Here is a 7,578-nt window from a genome sequence, read left to right as displayed (position 1 = left end):
TTTTCCTCCTTTTGATGTCCACTTTCTTTTCACACTCTGAGTGATAAAGGAGGGAGGAAGGTGGCGAGCATGCCTCTGTCTTTTCACACGCCAACGTGTGCAAACACAACACACAGCTGGTACCAACTACAACCTTTAACCCTCCCTCCTTCTCTTTGGTCGCCGCTCTCTGTCACACTTACTGTAACTTCACCTGTTGTAAATGTGTAAACTTATATTGAAATCCAGATTAGTTTTTTTTTTTTTTTATATATATCTGACTATAATGCCAGTGTTACTTTTCTAGCGGAGATTGTTAACCTGCTGTGTACAGTAGTTATACTTATTTCAGGTGCAACATGTCACTCTTTATATTTCCTGTCAGGCAGCGTGTTTGTGTTTAAGATGGCACTTTACTGAAATCGATTTATTATGTCTGAGTTACAGAGATGCAGTGGTTGACTACCTGTTTACTTCTTTTTATCTTGTTTGGTCACACTGCAGTGTGCATTTCTGAATATTTTAATTGAATGCCAGCATGGAAATTAAGTAATTCAAGTGTATTTTGAATTTCAGTGTAAAGGCCCACTGGGACAGCTGAAACGGGTCAGTGCTGCCACTGATTTTTGACTCAAATCGGAGCATCATAATTAGTCATTTATTTGCAAATAACTTCAATATTTTGCAACATTGGCATATTCGAAACATAAAGGATAGAGATATGTGTTCCAAAAAAAAACATTTGCTATGATGCATTTGTGTATTTGATGTATTGAAATTTTCTCCTCTTTGAGAAAATCTAACTTTCTCTTTTAATGTTTACCTCGCACAATTGCCAACGCCACTTTGTTTTTTATCATTTGAGGCATTTTATTTGTATTTAAAAACACACAAAAATTGGAAGGACTGACCTGGCGGGCTGTTCAAGTAAAATGTACAATGTCTGCGTGTTCATTGATGGCAGTGGAGTAGCGGGGCAAACTGAGCTGCTGGTGTTTACTCATCAATCTCTTCAGTGGTTCAGAGTGTTTTTCAATCTGTCTTGGGACCAACAGCAAACCTTGTGTATGGATAAAGACACTAGAGTTGTATTTTCGTAGTTGTAGGAGAGATGACAGTCTCGTTAGAGGCTATTAACAGCTTGTACGTGTTTAGGAGTGCACATTTGATTTCATCATCACCATATGTTCTATTGTCTGCTAAGAACTTTGCAGCTCACTCCTCTCTTCATCTTTTCTGCAAAAAGGGAAGCGCAGACGCACTTTTTCTCGTCAGCACTTCAGACCAACAGAATTCACATTCAATGCTCTTAAAACTTTGGATAAAGGAATCTCTGGCATTCTTGAATTTTTTGGGAGGAGGACGATGTTCCTTCCATCATGTATACAGCCCTTTTTAGATGAACCATCAAGGTCTGGGTTCCAATTTCTTTTTACGTTTTGGAGCTTTTCCTTGCTAGATCTTTAACTGTATACCCATGTATATGAAGTCATTTTATTTACCTTTTTAATTTGTATCTGGTTTTGTGGACAGCTGGCATGATGTTAAAATAAGGACTTATACTCTTGGTATTTGCACACAATCTCTTCAGTGCGGTTGGTTGATGAGAGGGGAAAATAAATGGAAAGAAGGACATTATTTCTAGATCTATATAACTTCCATGCTGAATGTTTTGTCCTTGGTAAACTCTTTAAAAATGCTGTTTATATTATTCCATGTGATTTCCATTTCTTTGGAGCTTATATGAGACTGCATATGTCCCTTTGCTGTATATTGAGTAGCCCTTAACATTTACAGTTCCAATGATTGAAAGTACAGAAAGAGACAATGCAAAAAGATGTGTATTTATTCTATAAGGAGTGCTTTTATGGAGAGCGGAGGGTATTGGCCAGATTTGTCCAAATCAATCGATTCCTGCAACCAAATGGAAAGTTGAAATATTGCCTTTCTTCAAAGTGCAGTGTGGATGTATGTCTTTCAGTGAGGTGCATTTATTGTTCTGCGTGATGCATAATAATGAGCAGCAAGATGTGAGTGAGAGATATATTTAGATGTGTAAATATTTATTAAAAAGCCACTTGTTAACTTAAGTTGTGGACCACAGGGAAGATAATTTAAGGATCAGGGTTTTCAGATATGAACATTAACACCTCTTATTATTGCATTTAGAGCAAATTGTAGTAACAAGTGATTGACATGAAGTGTCTCATGTGTGGTCATTTGATTTATGCTGACAGTTTTAAATGAGTTTAAAAAGGTTGGAGCCTCACAAGCAGCAGGGTTCACTATGGCAGAGCAGAGATACAGCAGATTGTCAGACAGTCTTCGACTTGTTCACTGTAAATGTGAAGGTAGATGCATGCAAGCAAGTCTCTAAATTGTTGGAGTAATCAAAGTGTCGATTGGAGACACATAGGAGCAGTTTTTTGGAAACAACACGGAGCATGTAGAGCTTGGTGAACCGTTTCTGATTGGTAAAGATAGTATTAGCTTCAGTTAGACAGCCCGAGGCTCTGCTGAAGGTTGAATGAGAAGGCTGTGGATGCTTTGGAATGAAAACCCATTCGCTTGCTTGCTTTCTTGTTAAATCATTCTGTAGCCCAACTTTCTCGTGTGCAAAACTTTTATAATGCATCTTCAATCAACCCCAATCGTCTCTTGAGTGCAATGTCGGAAATGTATTTTATTTTTGTAAGGAAAGAGGTATTATTCAAAGGAGGAGGAGGAGGAGGAGGAGGAGGAGGAGGAGGAGGAGAGAGGCAAAAAACCTACATTGAGATTTTTTGCGAAAATGAGGGCTTGTTCTGTTTACAATGGCCTTATTTTGTGTAGGAGTCATTGCTGTCACTATTGTAGCACACAACTGAAAGTTTTGACAAATGTATTTTGCTTGAAAAATTGTACCGAAGTTATATATGTGTATATGTATAGTTTTATGAATGTATTTCTTAATCCTTACACCAGAATTGAGTGTAATTTTTTTGTCATCTTGTTTGCTATACCGTCTCCTTGGAGACTTTCCAGGGACCTCGCCTGCATTGGTTACAGGCAGCCCCTTACTTTGACTGTACTTTACACTGTATGTCTTATTCTTTGTGTGTTCATTTTTAAAAGAACAGCGCTGTGGTTGAAACAAGCATGAGTTCTGTCTGGCGAATTGCATTTTTATTTATTTAAATCGCCACGATGGGTTTTCAAGCAGAAAGGATTGCTATCCCCCCCTCTGTACCGATTAACTTTATCTCGATTTCTCTATCAAGCAGATGGAATATTTACAATTTTTGTACTTTGAGCTTTAAATGTTCGCCGCATGGTTACTCTGATGATTTTTCATGTATTTAATCTTTACGATGGTATGATTATGATGATAATACTTATGATAATGACACGTGATGACGTCAATTAGACCCAGTACAATGTCATAGGATAGTCATTGAGATGCAAAAAAAAAAATGCTGTATCTTGAAGTAGCATGGATTTAGCCTTCCACTTTCTGAAATACTTCTTGTGGCAATAACCATTGGCCGTAGCTTCTACTGTTGCCAGGGCGAACACTTTTCTGGTCGTGGGAACCTCAGGCTGAATTTGTATCAGCACAACATGATGACAAATAAGATTTAAAGTCAAATCCCATTTTCAAAGCACTTGAAGCAATTTAGACTCAGCAGAGAATGTGCTGCATTGTGAATAACTGCTATTATATGATAGCCCCCATGAGCAACACATCTTTATTTTAGAGTTTTTAGTTTACTTTCATTTTCCTATGAAGCATGCATTCCAAATGTCTGTTTACCGATATAGCAGCAAAACGGACAATACTGCTGAGCTGACGGGCAAATTGTTAGTGAGGCACGTTTGTCTTCATCCACGTCTATAAATGTCGGTAATCACAGCACAAGTCTCCTCCATAGCCATTTTGTCCTTTTTTAGCTGTCTGTTAAACTATATTAAGGCCACTGTAGCTCCCCTCCCCACTGTCAAGACAACCTTCATCTTTATCAAGCCCAGCAAAGCACAATTTCCAACACCGAGTTAAATCTTTGGAAAGAAATCTAAAGATGGATAGAAGCATCTGGTTGTAATAACAGCCCAGTTTAATTGGATTGCTGGTGTTGGTAGATGATCGGTTGTCCTTTCTTAACCGGCCTTAACCTTTCCACCGAGGAGCGCTCACAGTGTACGTTTTAAAGGGCAAAGCATAGCAGACCGTCTGATGAAAGGATGCTTACAAAGAGGAAAAAGGGAGCTGTAATTTTATACCTGTGCTTTGTAAATGTTTTCTATGTGCAGTATTTGATAATGTAAAACTGGTATTTTTGTGGTTTGTACGCTGCAGAATTGATAACTTAAGGTGCACGTAGTTTTGTAAGAAAATAGAACCAAACTGAGGAAAAAAAAAAAACAATTTCGGATTCAGAAGCCTGTATTTGCATGCCCTTTGACATCTGGACGCAAAAGTCAATAAAGTTTATTTGAATCACAAACATTTGTCAGGTGTGTATTTGAAACCATAAAGTCACAGGATATAAACCACACTCAAACGGACAACAGAATGTCATCGACTGAAAAACTTAAAATCAAGACAATATATAGAATTTAATCAAAACAATATTTATTTTGTATATTTTCACAGAGACAAGTATCATGTGTTACATATTCTCAAATGTAAGTGACCAACTTGTGTAGACATGAAATCAAAGGGTCAAAGCATGTGAAAAATATGCAGAACTAATATACAGTACATGTTCATCAATCTTGTTTAAGGGACACAATATACATAGATATTCTGATAAAGATACAATACCTTCATTGACAAGTACATAAAAAGATACATTCCTTTAATTGCTCTTATTTCACAGAAAATATACCGGACAAAAAAAGGAACTGAAAACGAGCAAACTAAAGTTAAAAGAGAAAATTCCCATTATCTTTTGGTGGTATTGCTCTCAGCAGAAAAAGTGACTGCTGCAGTCACACTGATGCCTCAACAGCCACCACAAGAGCTAAAATGAAAAGATAAAAAAACCTGGAAGGTATAGAGAAGTTGCTGAGTTTTGAAAGGATTCACTGCTTATGAATGTTATGCCTTGTACTTCTCTTTCAGCTCTTACCCCTCACATTCAATGTGGCAACACAATAACTAACTGCTTAAAACATAAAGACGGGTTATTTACACTGATGGTGCCATGCATTTATAAGCATTAATATGTGTAGAAACGCTTTCAGAGAAGTCAGGACGCAGAGAGGTGGCTTGTGTAGGAGAGGTGTACAGTGACCTCTCAATTTGACGATATGACATTAAAACACTAGTTGAACTATGGTTCTGTTGACAACAAAGGATTCGTAAGAAACACCAGTGTAAATTGCTTGACAGAGTCGTAGGATATCAAAAAACAAACGCACCCCAGCAATACTCAGGTGTACAAAACGAAGTCCAGCACAGTTGTAAAACACATTCAGGACGCACATTCATTGAGACATTTTGTCAATCTTGTTCGGAGACCGATCGACATGTAGAGAGAAACATTCAGAGAGACACATTCAGATATGTCAATAAACATACAGTATATACAATCAGAGCTAGATAAACATTCTCTACATGCAATTCAGTGGAAGAATCTGAAACATGGCTGATCTGTACTTTAAGTTGTCTTTTGTCTCCACCTCTCTCTCTGTTTCTCTCTTACTTACAGACATTCAGCATCATTTGAGGCCACTATCGTACAAGGTAGATTAACTTGAGTTGTGTGAGCGTTTTTACATACATGCAAGTGACTTTTTAATTGTCCCACTCTTGCTGAGGAAGTAGCACAGTGAACTGATATGCCCAAACATTCATAATGTAAGAGCAGGGTTGACCAAACATACTTTTAAAGGACTGCTAAATTGAATGTTTGTATTAATCACTAGTTAAGCGGCTGCACAGATGTTAGAGAGCATTGGAATACTGTACAACCATAATAAAGCTAGCGTTGATCTTTGGTCTCCCAAATCCAGTTTAGGATTTTAGACACTTAAAGTTGAGATTATGTATTGATTCTAAAAGAAGCCCTCTGTTGATTGGGTAGAAGACATCATAAATACGGGCTGATTAGGTAGGTTGTGTAGCTGCTTTAACTTGTGAAACAAGGAGGATCTTGGAACTTATCAACATAAAAATGGATTCCTTAAATGTTTAATATTGTTGGATAGTGGAACAACTTCATTATATAGGAAGGGGATATATTGTTTTCTGTAAGATTTTACAAATTGTTCCTACTTACGCAGAGCTAGGCTAATTTATTGATTCCTTTACCTCAAAAGTGCGATGAGAGAGACTAGCATAGCATAGTTTGATTCTGCTCTAATCAGAAGGGTAATATAGGTATCAAAACTCTTAAACTTCTCTGTGAGCTTAAAAAAAAACAATTGCTCCTTCACAAATATGGTTGTGGCTAAAATTAAGCTAATTGTCAGATTCTGTTGTGACTTATATGTTAAGAAACATGGTTAATGCCGGGTTAAACAAACATTTTGGCTTTGACATAAGCTGAATGCTTATTCACTTTCTTATCAATAGTTTGGGAGAGAAAATCGATAACACTTTCATGTCCGCATGGTACATATTAGGCTAATGCTAGCAGCTGGACAGCTTAGCGCAAAGACTGGAAACAGTTGGAAACAGCTAGCCTGGCTCTGTCGAGATACAAAATACATATTCCAGCATATCTAAAGCCTAATGATTATCATGTTGCATATCATTTGTTTGATGTGTAAAGGGTCAAAGTCTTCGGACAGAGCCAGGTTAGTTGTTTGTCCTGAAGAGTCCTGTGTTTATGCTAAGCTAAGCTAACCATCTGCTGGTGGTAGCATCATATTTGGTATACAGACTCAAGTGGTATCTATCGATCCTTTCATCTGACTCTCACTAAAAACAAATTAGCATAATTCCCAAAATGTTGAACTATACAATAAATTAAGAAATTATTCAGCCTTATCCTTGCAACAAGGTATGTTTTCATCCTTTTGGGGAAATTCATCCAATAATATTTATTATTGGATGCATTTTTGCTCCAATAAATGTCAAAATTCAAGCACACAAACCAATTGAGTTTAGCTAATCTAACCTTCTTAATTCTGATTCTGATAAAGTAATAAAAAACTGTAAAATTCTCCCAAAAAAACAGTTTTTTTATTTGTTTGTTAACACCCACATACGGCGGATGTGTGCGCACACATTCTCACATATAACGTACAAAGAAAGATGTGAAACCAGTGAACCTCTTAACCCTGTTGTCTTGGTCATCATCCCAAAGTGTTCTGAAGGCAAGCATGGAAATATGCAAAACATGGCCATGGATGTGTCGAGAAGAGGGAAGCATGGTCAGAGAGGAGAGAGAAAGAGAGGTAGTAGTGGTTTCCCAAACCTTGTTCTTCTTCACACCTGTCTCTTCCTCCTCTTCCCCCCTCTCTTGCATTAGAAAATGTCTCCTGGAGAGTCTGATCCACAGATTCCTACATCTCAGTTCGCCTCTCCTTAGTGGGTCATTGGTGTTACATCACTTCCTGGATGGATGAAGATCATTTCCAAACGTGTGATGTCATGTGCGCTGAGCTTGG

Source organism: Anoplopoma fimbria, chromosome 10, assembly GCF_027596085.1.
Source record: "Anoplopoma fimbria isolate UVic2021 breed Golden Eagle Sablefish chromosome 10, Afim_UVic_2022, whole genome shotgun sequence".
Classification (NCBI taxonomy): Eukaryota; Metazoa; Chordata; class Actinopteri; order Perciformes; family Anoplopomatidae; genus Anoplopoma; species Anoplopoma fimbria.
The sequence above is the reverse complement of the archived record's forward strand: the minus strand, read 5'-3'. Positions refer to the sequence as shown.